Genomic DNA, 14,242 nt, shown 5'->3' on the forward strand with positions numbered 1-14,242 from the left:
ACTCATTCTAACCAAGTGAGAAGAAACCTGAGATTTCATGGAGTAGCTGATATTCCGATCTAGAACAAAGTATAACTATAATATTGTCAGAATCTTAGAGGGTAAGAGAGTATCTGATGATAGAGGCCTTACAGTAAATAAACTCACATCTTCCATAGAATATTTACCCAAAGGTAGAAAGAAATGCTAAACAAGAGTTGGTGGGAAAGAGCATGGATCAAAAGTAACTTAATAGAGAGATCTTCACGTTTAGCTCTGACATGCATAGTTTGGAAATTATCATTCCCATCCAAAGAAAGAAAGAAAGAAAGAAGCTGAAGACATGGCCAAACTAAAAAAGGGGAAGGGAAAAATAATTGTGAATGTCATGATCCCAGGACACAAGGCCACTAAAAGACTGAAATTTAATTAGAACATTATAGAATGCTCTTCCTCCCCAAATCTTACCACCACACAAAAAGGCTCCAGTGTGATAACCATGGATTAGAGCTGAAAGAGCTACAAGACAGATTGTCTCTGAGAAGGAGTACTAAGGGAAGCTCACAACCAAGAGAAGATACAAAAGCAAAGACCCAGAGGAGTTTTAAGTCTCTGGCATCTGTAGCTATAGCAGTTATTAAATACAGCCCAAGTCCTAGGAAGATTACTATAACTCTTCATGCCAAAGACCTATTTACCTCAGTTTCTATTGCTTGATATAATGGCTTTCAATAAAATATTACAAGCATGCTTAAAGCTAGAAAAAAACACAGACTGAAGAGACAAAGCAATCATCTGAGCCAGATTCATATATGCCACAGATGCTGGAATTATCAGACAGAGAATTTAAAATAATTACAATTAATACATTAAAATTTCATGGAAAATACAATACATACAAGAAAAGGTGCATAACATATACAGAGAGATGAAAACTCTAAGAATGAATCTAAAAGAAATGCTAGAAATCAAAAACACAATAACAGAAATGAAGAATGCCTTTGATGTCTTATCCATTGACTCAACAAAGCCAAGAAAAGAATCAGTGACCTTGAACACAAGTTAATATATATTACAAAGAGAAAAAAAGAAGAAGAAAAAGCAATAGCTCATCCAAGAACTGAGGGACAACTACAAAAGCTATAACATATATATTATTGGACTACCAGAAGAGAAGAAAGAGATAACTGAACAGAAGAAATATTTGAAATAATTTCCAAAATTAATGACAGAACTTTCAAAAATTAATGAGAGATACCAAACCACATATTCAGTAAAGTCATAAAACAATAAGCAGGATAAATATCCCTACCCCCCCCCAATATCCAAATAAATAAATGTACAAAAATAAAATAAAATATCCATACTTAAGTATGTCATCTTCAAGCCACAGAAAAGCAGAAACAAAGAGAAAATATGCATCTCTGAAAGGAAAATATGCATATTTCTAAGTGAAAGAAGCCAGTCTGAAAAGGCTAAAGACTATCTGATGCTAACTATATGACATTCTGATAAAAGCAACGATAGATATAATTTAAAAATATCAGCAGTTAAAAAAAAAAAAGATCAGTGGTTGCCAGAGGTCTGGGGGGTAGGGGGGGAAGGAGAGATTAACAGATGGAACACAAGGGATTTTTAGGACAGCAGAACTATTCCTCACAATACAGTAATGGCAGATAGATGACTCAATACACTGGTGAAAACCCAAAGAACTGTGCAGCACCAAGTGTGAACCTTAATGTATGCAAACCTCAAGAAAAATCATTTAGGAGGCCAGGGATCACAGGATGGGAAGTAGTATGTGACAAAGGAATCCAACAATATTACAAAGGTATGAAACATCTTCACTGAAAAGGATTGGGGGACAACTACTAACTTTACAACTTTAAAAATGAGTGGAATTTGAAATACAAAAAGTAAAGGGAAATGCAAGCAAGCACTGTACTGCATTTGTATTCCCGTGGGGGTGTGAGCTAACAATTTTGAAAGTACACTGTAATTGAAAAATTAAGTAAATGGATGATGGATGGTAGGAACCAGATTTCTCATTGTTGGAATGCAATGTTAAAGACAAGCAAGAGGAGAGACTAGCAAGATGCAAGCAGTAATAAATTAGACTTGAAGATACCACATGAACTCATGTTTAGGGTAATGACAGATGGTTACAATAGAAATGTTTATAGATATGTATATACACATATATATTTCCTTGGTCTGTTGGCTGAGATACCTGGAGGCCATGGTATCTAGCATGCAGACCTTGGCTTCTAACACCATTCTCAATGAAAGGAAACAGGGCTCTTTGGAGAAATGGCATGACTGTAGGAATATGGCAAGAAATATACAAGATGAGCTTGAAGCACCTTGTAGTGCTACACACACACACACCCATACACACATGCAGTAATGGAAGTATGTCAAAGGGAACAGGACTAATTAAAAGAGCTCCCAGTGGCCAAAGCTGGAACAATTTGAGCAAACTAAAGTAATATTGGATTATAACCCAAAGAATAAAATACATATGCACCAGTTCATACTGATATTAATAAGCAATTAAATAAAGAAATGGGAAAGAAGAGAGAAATCTGTTTAGAATTCCACACAGTTTATATGGATATTCCTCCCTCAAGAAGATAAATGATAGAAACTTAACAGTAGACCATGGGGGAAGGGATGGGGAGAAAAAGTTACAAACAGAAAGGGAGAAAGGCAAACCATAAGAGACTCTTAAATACAGAGAACAAAATGAGGGTTGATGGGGGTGGGGGAGAGGGGAAAGTGGGTGATGGGCATTGAGGAGGGCACTTGTTGAGATGAGCACTGGGTGTTGTATGGAAGCCAATTTGACAATAAATTATATTTTTAAAAAAAGAATAAGATAAATGATAACTGCCCTGTCTTTAAGCGATTCGTAGCAGCTGTTTGCCAAACAGCAGAGTATAACAAGAGGGAAAAAGGATAACTTTCCAGTAGAGAAACCTGACAAACACTGCCTCTGCCAGGTGATCAAGGTAAATATCAACAGTGATAACTCATGTTGATAGTGTGTTCCCTTGATATGATGTGATGAGAATCAAACTTTACCTCTGTGTTCTTTCTCCCAAGAGCACATTCCTCAAGGCCAATCATGAGCAAAACATCAGACAAATCCCAATGGAGGGATTTCTACAAAGTACCTGACCAGTACTCCTTAAAACTGTCAAAAACACTACAAACAAGGAAGGTCTGAGAAACTTTAATGGCCAAAAGTAGCTGAGGAGACATAACCATTAATGTGGTGTGCTGGATGGCATTCTGGAAGAACGACAACAAAAAGACATTAGGTTAAAACAAAGAAAATCTGAATAAAGTATGGACTTTAGTTAATACTAATGAATCAATATTGATCCAAGAATTGTGACAAATGTATGATATTTAAATATGAAAAACAGGAAATTGAGTATAGGGTATCACAGGACTCTATACTGTTTTTACAAATTTTCTGTAAACCAGAAACTACTCTAAGGTTAAAAGCTTATTTCAAAAAATAATTAACTATTTTCAGTAACCACTCATGAACAAGATGCTACATATATCATCAAAAACCCTAATTCTACAACGATTACAAATAGGTATAAAACAAAAAGGTTAGTAAAACCCATTTAGGTTTAGGGATACCAAAGCAATTACTCCTTAAAATACATTCTTATCTTCATTCTTTGTTTTTAATGTTTATTTATTTTTAAGAGAGAGACAGAGACAGAGACAGAGCACAAGCAGGGGAGGGGCAGAGAGAGGGGGAGACACAGGCTCCAGGCTCTGAACTATCAGCACAGAGACTGACACAAGGCTCAAACTCAGGAAAGTGAGTCAGATCATGACCTGAGCTGAAGTTGAACGCTTAACTGACTGAGACACCCAGGTGCCCTTCTTCATTCTTTTACTCACAAAAATGTTCCACCATCCTCCTGAGATCCAGAGAAAGCCTTTGTCTTGGAAAGAAGATTGAAAGGGAGAAAATTGTTCACAAATTTAAATTAAAAATGTGCATTCCTCTACTTTTATACTAGGTATTCACCATGTTTGTTCTGGCACTCCTGTTTCCAGAAGTGCCTATTTCCTGGCACAGTCTGCCTTGCATTATAAAAACCCAAAACATCCAACACTCAGCTTATCAGACACTTTGAATTTCAGACTTGGACATGGGGCACAATCTGGGAACTTCTGCTAAGAGACTTTGGGAATAGTTTTCCTTCCTAGTCAAAAGATATGTAAGGAGAGGGGCACCTGGGTTGTTCAGTTAGTTAAGCGTCTGACTTCCGCTCAGGTCATGATCTCATGGTTCGTGAGTTTAAGCTCCATGTCGGGCTGTGCTGACAGCTCAGAGCCTGGAGCCTGCTTCGGATTCTGTGTCTCCCTCTCTCCCTGCCCCTCCCCTACACATGCTCTGTCTCTCTTTCTCAAAAATAAATAAACGTTAAAAAAATTTTAAAGATAGATATGTAAGGAGAAATTCCCCCACATTTCCTCTTATACATACATATATTTCATGGATGTAATTGTAGGAGGACATAAAGTCTAGAGCTACAGTAACCATGTAGCCACCACGATGCAGTAATCATAACCATGAAAAGTCAAACCACCAAAAATGGTGGTTCATCAATGGCTAGACAAGTGTCATCATTGAGGTACTAAATTAGCTAATCCTAAAATCTACCACACATCCAGAATTCTTGTTAAATATCCTCATAGTTTCAGATGATTTTAGTTGTGTATTGTTACTTAGAGGGTAGAGCTCTATAACTATTATACATCTAATTATACTCTTCCAAAAATTTGCTTTTCCCCACTCCAACCTATGTTTGTCTACCTGAACCTGACCTATATTATTCAAATGGACTTTTCAACACCTGACAATCTCAGTCCAAGATTGAGGAAAGATTGTTCTGTGAGATTATGGTGATTAGGCTTAATTTTATTAACCATGACAGTAATCCCTTTAATTAACTAAAAACAAACAAAATAAATTGAGAGATAATCTATATTTCTACTTGTTTCGGTGCCTTTCAACAAGTGTTGCACTCAGTTAAGATATGCACTTAGTAAAAAGGGAAATAATAATTCACTCCCCTGAAGAGTGGGGAGTGAATCACTGGTTATACACACATGCAGTCCTTCATTCATTCAACAAATAATTACTGACCCTTAGCTATCCAGTAAACATTGCTCTACCATCTATTTGAATGTTGCAGTGACTATGCAAAAATATCTGAGATTTTTCATTTTTAACATGCTATTCAGATGACTGTAATGATCCTTCAGGTTTAAGAAGCACTGTCCTGTGTTACATGTATATTTTGTCATGTGTTCAGCAATGCTGCCCTCAGGGAACATATATTTTCCATGTGGGAGAAGGTAGACAACAAACAAATTAACAAATAAATAGCAATAGGGCAGGTGATAGAAATTTAGGGCAGGTAGTGTTATTTTTATATCCAGTAACCAGGAAAGTCCCACTAATAAGGTGGCATTTGAGCAGGATCTGAAGAAAGGAAGCATGTGACTCATGGGATATTTGGGGAAAGAGTGTCCCAAGAAGAGGGATCAGGAAAGGCTCTGGAGCAGAAGCTTAAATGGAATGTTTAAGGAACAGCAAGGACACTAGACTGGGAAGTTGAGCCAAAGGAAGAGAAAATGAGGAAATGAAGTGAGAAAAGTAGTGGAGGGGCTGATCTTAAAAGCTTGTTAGGCCATGGAAAAGTCTATGGTATTTATTCTGACTGAAATGGGATGCCAATTGGTGATAGTGAAGAGAAGAGCATGATCTAACTCAAGCTGTAAAAAGATACTCTGCTTATTGTGTTGAGTGTAGACCACAGGAGGAGCTAGTGTGGAAGCAGGGGGACCAGCTAGACGACCAAAGTAGTAACATGGACAAAATATTTGGCAGGTTGAACAGAGGTGATCATAATGAAAGACATGACAAATGGATCAATTCTGTATGCATTTTGACTGTAGAGCCAACAGGATTTCCTGAAAAATTAGAAGTGGGATTTGGGAAAAAATAGAGTGAAGGACAACTCCATGATCTTTGATTTTGTTCTTTAGTTTTACTTATTTTTTCCTTTTTTTTTTTTAACTTTTGCCTGAGCAACTGGAAGTAAGGAGTTTCCCTTTAGTAAAACAGCAATGTTGGGGAGCAAAGGGCAGAAATTGGAGCACAGTTGGAGACATACAATATTAACTTTAGGAGGTTTGCAATACAATGAAATAAATGCAAATGACAAGTAGGCATTTGAATCTGTAAGTTTGGAGTTCAGGGAAGAAGGTCAAGTTTGGAGACAGAAATTTTGGAGTTGTTAATATTTAGAAGGTATTAAAGCCATGAGATCTGATGAAATCACAAAGTGAGGGACTGTTGGGTAAAGAAAAGGCATTGTCTAAGGATATAGCCTCAAGACACCCAAAGATGAGAAGAATTATTCAGGGAGATGAGAAGAAACTGTTAAAGATAGAAAAAGTACCCAGTGAGGTAAAAGAAGAATCAAGGAAGAATGGTGTTCCCAAAGCTACACTGAAAATTAGGGAATAAGCACCTGTGTCAGATAAGTAAGTTAAGGGAGTTACTTAGTTAAGTAAGATAAGAACCAGGGATTGGTCATTTGATGAGCAAAAGGAAAGTCACTGATGACTTTGACAAGAAAACTTTGACAGCATGAGGAGAGAATTGCCAAGAAATAAGGGAGGAGAGAAACTGGCCACAGGTGATAATTGATTGTTTTTCTGGAAGTTTTGTTATGGAGAAGCTAAGGAAGGGGATGGGAGCTAGAGAGGGAAGTAAATGCAAGAGATTCTTTTTTAGTGGATGATATTCTATGTCATTATACTGATGAAAAATCAGAGCGGGGAAAATTGATTATAGAGGAAAAGAGAAATTGCCATAATTCTTTAAGAAGCACAGGAAAATGGGGACCAGGGAAGTGTTGGTCATAAGTAGGAAAACAGTTTTTCCATAGTAACAGAAAGGAAGGCAGTATAAGTGGATACCAGCACATATGAGCTGATACCTGTGGTATCATTGAATGGTACCCATAACAGACCTCAAAAATCCTACAAATCCACTTTTCATTTGGCAATAAGGAAAGATATGTCATTTTTCTATTTTCTACCAATAGCCACTCTTAGAGAATTTTAACTGATCTCACATTCTGAATGAATGTAGTTTTATAGAGGTATTCTAACTCAATTAGCCAGAAAGAAACTACCCCCCCAAAGCAATATTCAGATATGTAGTCAATCAAAACTATCTTGCCTCCAAATGTTTCCCAATAATTAATGAAGAAAGGAGCAAAGTTTAAAAGCTTTCTTCCACTTGAGTATACTACTCTTAGTATTTTTCATGTTACCCATATGGCTGATAATAACATAACTCAATAATGTATCATATCCTTCTGACAATACTTGGTCCTAGTCATAGGATGAGGCAATCAATTGTGGGCTGACTTAATCAATGATGACATATTTCTTTCAACTTTCTCGTAGAATTTGACTGAGGAGTCCCTGGGTCATGGCAAATTTGGTATTGAAATGATATTTTAAAAGCCTATAGAAACAGATAATACACTGAAATGGTTCATGTCTGGATGAGATCCAAATGGTGATTAGCTTTGCCTGCTACCCCACTTCAGGCCAAAGTCCCTGCAATGCTGAAGCATCAATGTCGACCTCAATGGGCCGTGTACCTGGGGCAGCGAAAGAACTGAGAAAAAGAGACGACAGTATAGGGAGCCACAGGGGACCCCGAGCCAACAGCCGGAGGTACCAAGGTTTATTGTACATCTTCTTATACACGTTTTCAGGAAAAACAGATCAGAAATGATTAACAACAGAAGTTTAGCAAAGCATGTCAACAATGTACATCTGATTCAGCTATCGTATGTATCTTGCGAACGAGAGCAATCTTGCAGATATATATGTTCTGATAAGAATTTTTACAATAGAAGCAAAGACAAAGAAGGGAGTGAATGCACTGTACTATATACAGCTGGCTTCCTTTAAGCAAAACACCCCTATCTGTGTACTAAAAAACATTTTTAGTTTTTCCCAAGGGCAATTCACTCAGGTCCTTTCAGGTTATTTTTAACCTTACGATCTCGAGTTTTCTCAGAGATCTTGGAGCCTGAATGAATATGTGCTATGGTCATTGTGGTGTTCTGTTTCCCACACATCAGTTCTTGGATCAGGGTCAGACTTGATCAACGTCCAGAATAAATCAATGATATGGGAAAAGTTGAACAAGATTGCCCGTTAAGCCCTTGAGAACAATTGAGGCTTACATTTCTCATTCTGATGAGCTAACAAAAAAGTAGAATAAAGAAACTACATAGTCTTAAACTTTAAGCTGATTTTTCCATAGACTGCAGCATATTTTCAATATTTGATAGTTTAAGAATAGCACCTCTAAACACAAAAACATCTTTTCTCTATTTGAGAATATCTGATATTTACATATAGAACCAAAAACTCTTCACATTTGATCCAAAATTACGGCTGAGCTACAATTACTTTATTTCCACTAGTTGTTGGGAGTCAGTCACTCTTCTGCTTCTGATGTGTTATATTGCTTCTGCCTCTTTCCTAATTAGCAGACCCAGAGTCACCCTAAAATCAGACCAGTTTTTCTTTTTTTTTGGCAGTACAAAATTAAGTTGTTTAATTTCCAAATATTAAAAGGTCTTATTAATTGAATCTAAACTTTACCCATCATATAGCTATCTATCCTGCACCATGGCTAACTGCTAATATAAAATACTTAGCTCTAGAAAGAAGAAATGTCATTATGTAATATGCAATATTGTCACCTTTTTTACATTACTTGATGAGTCATTAATAAATACACAAATCTGCACAAAGTATATGTCATTGGAAAAGCACAGGAAATATTTGCAAGAAATGAAAGCACCTGACAATCAGCAGAGATGGTGTCTTAAAGGACAAGTTGAGCTTTTCAAGTAATCCCACATGTATGAATCATTAATATATCTTCAATTATTTAGGACACAATTTTTATTTTTTAATGAATGCATCATGAGAAGATTTATAATAATCTTTTCAGTGGCTACAGTAAGTAACATTTCCATTTACCTAAATAAGAATATGTCTTGTTTTATACAAGTGCCCACAACCACATTCTGATACTAAAAACCAATTGTGACACTATCCAATTGTCCATAGATATCAGAAAAGAACACTTTAGCATTTTTTAATACCTATGTTATAAGGAACTGCAGTAGAAAGATAATTATGCCCACTATAATTACCTGACATGTAATTCCACATGTAAAATATAGTAACATAAACACATAAGTGTTTCTAATCATAGTTATCTACCTATGGGACCAAATCTAGCTTTTCTCACTTTTTTCCTAACTAGAAACTTCATGGGTGAGTCAGACAGAGCTAGAACTCAAAAGAAAGCAAGGAGGGAAATGAGTCAGGAAGTCTTTGAAAAAAGGCTAAAAAAAATACCTAATTTTCTTATTCATATTAATAGAAAACAGTTCTGTCCCCATAATGTCATCTAATACTATACATGCAAAGTTAATAGCATAAGTAAAAAGCCTTTCACAAATTCTACAAACAATTCTTTTGAGTCCAGACCCCCTTTCTTCACTCCTCCTGTCCTGTTTCTGATTGGGGAGTGGGAGGAAGGCACAGAATTCTCAGCATTGATCACACATCAGAACAAGGCCTGCTTATCTGGAATCAGCCTTTCCCATTAGGAGGAGCTCAGTCCCACAACCCTTGAGAACCACATGGCTTAGATTTCATTACCTATGAATCATGTTCCTATCAAGGGAACATTCAGAAAGCAGGATAAACTGAAAGGCTTCTGCATGTCCATTTGTGGTGTGAATGTTTACAGAGGCTTGTAACATCCATTGCAATAAGACCTGGTGATTGCCCACACAAGGCAGAAGCAAGATCCTGCTTAGCATCTACCAAAATGTGAACACAATTCCTTTTCCTCTTGCCTTCTACTCTATGCTCAAATAAGTTTATAGCCTGTAGATACTCAATAGATGACAAATTCAATAATTCTGTAGCCCCAAGCACACCAAGAATTATTTTTCATTAATAGGTATAATTGTATTGTCCCATTAATCAGTAATGCATTAAAAACTGGTTCTTATAAATTGTAATGGCAACACAGTTTAGTTGGAAAAAGATGGCATTTACGTTCAACGATCTATAGCCTACCCCAAGCTACCAAACATTTATAACTGCCATCCTGTCATAGTTCTGGTTCCCTTGCTATGGTATGGGGATGGAACCTGATTGCAAACAAGTGCTATGGGATTTTGATAGAGAGAAGGCTGGATACATGTTTACAGCAGCCTGGCAAGGGCAGCATGCACTTTCCAGTTTATCACTTTGACATTCCTCCCTGTAAAGCCACAGGGAATAAGGCAGTGACATTTGTGAGATAACAAGTTCACTGGAGATTGTCTTTGGGATTGAGTCAGGTCTCAAAGCAGAATTTAAACAAGTGTGTACCCCAGCAGTCCCAGTCTGGTTATAGTCTTACCTGCACTTGTTTCAAACACAGCAGGCATGCACCTATCATCTCTCCATCCCACTCCTGGTGGCTACAATGGATACCAGAGTTCACTTCTAATTGGCTTATTCACTCTGAAAACATACACACACACACACACACACACACACACACACACACACATACACACACACGTCTACTTTTAATGATGTCTGAGTTTCTTGCGGGTTTCTTCTCCTTGCTCTCATTGAGGCAAAGATCAGTGATTGAAAAAGAAAAAAAAAATGTCTGTTGAGTACAAGGTTCAGTCCAGTTCCTTCTCTAAAAACATTATACTGTAGCAAGTCCTAATTAACCTTCATTTAAACTATTCATTAGATTAACAGATCTGTGCCATTCCTTCTGATAAGCTCACCAAATTAATATCCATAGCATGACAAACTTACAGGCATCTTCCTAGCCTTCTACCCAATTATGGGCCCACTAGTCAGGCTGTACTTTTATGAAGAGTCAATTGTGTTTGTTCCTACTTTGTTTATACCAGGTGAAGTTATCAAGGCAATTAAAATATTTAATGAACTATTGTGTTAGCCACTGAAATATGAGTTCAAAAAACAATGGAAGGTGTTTTACTATGAAAACCAAGGTGAATGTTGTGAAAAGATGTTCTAAATAGGACCACTATCAAAAATTGCTATGGAAATACATGTGAATAAAATGGGGGAATCCAAAAAATTTAGATGGAATCTGGAAATAGGCAGCCTCATACATATTTTTAAATCTGACCCTTTCTAAAGAAATGGAACCTGGAAATAGGATATGAGAGACATAGACTCATGGATTCAGTTTTGTCAAGAAAAAAGATACAGAACTCCAAGTGGTGGAGATCTGCTCAAAGAAAGGCCTCAGATTATGTTAATGAAGTTGGCAAATGAATATATATTTAAATTTTTTACATTAAAATAAAACATTTAAGTGTGTATGTTTTATTTTTTATGATTCCCCCTCAAAATGACTTTTTCAATTAACCTACCACCCATTGTTCCCAATTGCTTCATGTAAGAAGTCTGTTTCTGTTTTTCTAATCTAACCACATTTCACTTTCTCCTGTTACTCTGCTTCCCCAAAGGCAAATGTCTCAGAATAGTATTTATTAAGAAATCTTCCTATAGCATGATGGAAAGTGCTGGCAAGTAAAAAGATAGCAAGTCTTTGCATTTGAACAGGGAGTAGTGATAAGGAATCCTATCAACCTGCATGAATTAAGAATTCATTTTGGCTTCAATTTACTTCTAACCCTGTTATCAACCCATGACATTTTGCACTACTAGGGGGAGAGGGTGGCTAAGTCATTGGTGCATATGTAATTTATGGCAATTTAAACTGAGTCAAGAAGTTAATTACTTTGAAATAATGCATGCATCTCACACTGAGTTTAACTAGGGTTTATTAAAAGATGGGTTACTTATGCCTTTTTGCCCTCCACATATCCTCCTTTAAAAACAAGTTTACCAGGAATTAAGCAAGAACTCCCATAGTGTTAATATCTTCTGAATTGTGAGCTTTTTATAACATGACTTGTCAGAATGCAAATGGTTAAAAACAACTCCACAGCTCACCTTCATCACCCTTCAGGTACATTATCAGCAAAAGGCACATTTCTCTTCACTCTAGAATTGTAGAAAATGACACTGTTGTGAAGCCTCTGGGATTCCTCACAAAACATGAATATTCAGCACCAAGAACAGAAGCTTCAGCACATCAAATTAAATGCAACCTTAAGAAGAGCTTATCATTCTTAAGTCCTTTGCATCTCTTCCCCCCAGACTTCCTTTCCCAATTGTGGAAGATGAGTGGGCATCTCTACCCAGCCATCATGAATTTTACATACCTGAGTCTTCATTCAGGCAAATAGTTGCCTTCACTGGGACTCCAGGTTGAGGAGCTTGGGTTGATCACCTGGAACAGCCATGTAACCACCAAATAGTCAGCATTACATGGGATGAAGTTATCACTGACAAGCTTCACAATGCTGTTCAAGTCCTATAAAAGTACATACGTGTTAGGAATTCTCAATTAGGACTGTTTGTTTGCAAGTAGCAGAAATCTAACTGAAGCTGGTTTATGCAACAGCAGGAATATATTGTTATGCTTAATCTGGAAGTTACAGAGGGATGGACTGGTCTCAGGCACAGAAGGTTGAAGGGGTTCAAACAGTGTTATCATGTCCCTCACTCTTTCCCTAATCGCTGCTCTCCCAGATAACCCTCACTGTATAAAGGCAGAGATAATGTATATGGTCCTCAGAGCCTACAAATTCAGCAAAAAGAGTACCCCGAATGTCTATGTCAGCCTTTCGATTGTGCAATCCCTATTTGGATTATATGCCCAAGCTTTTGTCAGGGAAATCAGGGCCAAATAATTAAGAACACTTTCAGAATTGCATGCCATGGCAAAAAAAGACAGTTCCAAAAACAAAATAAAAACTAGATACAGCACAGACAAAAAATAAATAAAATAAAATAACCAACATCCACAAATATGCCTTAAAGGAGCCCAAAGGAGTGGTAGGCAGGGAAGATATATGTCAGGTAATGAAAAGGATGCAAGTTTTAGAGTCAGAGTTCTGTCTTTGAAAACCATTCATACCACCTACTAGCAGTAGGTCCCTACGTTACTCATCTCTCTAAGCCAGTCTTCCCACCTGCAAAGCAAGTCCTAGTTTGCAGGATTATTTCAAGAATTAGATCCCTCTTTGTAAAGTATTTAGCATAGGGCCATTTAGATAGTAGACATTCAGTAAAAGACATTTTTTATTATTTGGGGGAGGCAAAGGAGCCAAGATTAATTCTAATCTCAACCAAAAGGAAATAGAGAGTTGAAAAGAAATAATAAAAATAAAGTGCACTTTCTCTAACAGGGAGTAAATAAATGGCCACATTTGCTTTGAAATATTTCAAATAAAAATTAACATAAACTTGTAAAATAACAACTATTTAATATAAGTATCAATGTATTGTTATATGGTGAAGTAATATAGTGACTCATTTACAAGCCAAGCATGTGCTCAGAGTGTGTAGATGCAATAAATACATGGCAAATTGTTTCAGTCTCCAAATTCACATGGATATTTAATACACACTGAATAATTAGCACATCTCAAAATGGTCTAAATGTGTTTCTAAAAACAGAAGAAGGAGAAGGCAGCAGCAAAGGCTTATGGATGAGCAGGGAGTGGAAGGCTATTTAGAGTTAGAAATCACATTTCTGGCTCTCACACTAACCTCCTCTGTGACCTTGCCTGCCAGTCTATTAACTTTTCAATGCTTTCCTCGTCTATGAAAGAGGGAGCTGCTGGAACCAAATCACCTCCATAAGACAGTTTGTGTTTGAGAACATGTCATGAAAAGGAAGAAGGTTTATTTCAATCTTTAAATTTTATCTCACCCTCCCAGGACAAATTTATTAAATGAGCAATTAATTAACACATACCTATTTTTCTTATTTGTTGCACATATATGTTAATTGGGTTTTAATGTGTAAGACCAAATCTATTAAATAGGCATATTTCAGAGTTAAGATGGGAATTCAAATCCACAGAATCACAGCGCTATGGAGCCAGAGGTAATCTTAGAACTGAACTAGCCCAACTTCTTAATTTCACAGGTGAAGAGAATCAGAACCAAATTTATATTTTCTAGGCCTGAACTTCTATTCTACCATTCC

General features: G+C 36.8%; 1 long non-coding RNA gene across 2 annotated transcripts in view; it reads right to left on the bottom strand.

Moving 5' to 3' along the window:
• Positions 1-14,242, bottom strand: part of LOC131507579 (uncharacterized) — a 220,811-nt gene that overhangs the window by 55,872 nt on the left and 150,697 nt on the right. The window contains exons 2-3 of one of the 2 annotated variants that reach the window (XR_009259564.1): positions 12,408-12,559; positions 12,136-12,186 (exon numbers count right to left, since the gene is read on the bottom strand). The exons of the other annotated variant lie outside the window; for it this stretch is intronic. This is a non-coding gene — a long non-coding RNA (uncharacterized LOC131507579). The remainder of the gene's footprint in view (positions 1-12,135; positions 12,187-12,407; positions 12,560-14,242) is intronic. 2 annotated transcript variants of the gene reach the window in all.

The sequence above is a fragment of the Neofelis nebulosa genome, chromosome 1 (genome assembly GCF_028018385.1).
Source record: "Neofelis nebulosa isolate mNeoNeb1 chromosome 1, mNeoNeb1.pri, whole genome shotgun sequence".
Classification (NCBI taxonomy): Eukaryota; Metazoa; Chordata; class Mammalia; order Carnivora; family Felidae; genus Neofelis; species Neofelis nebulosa.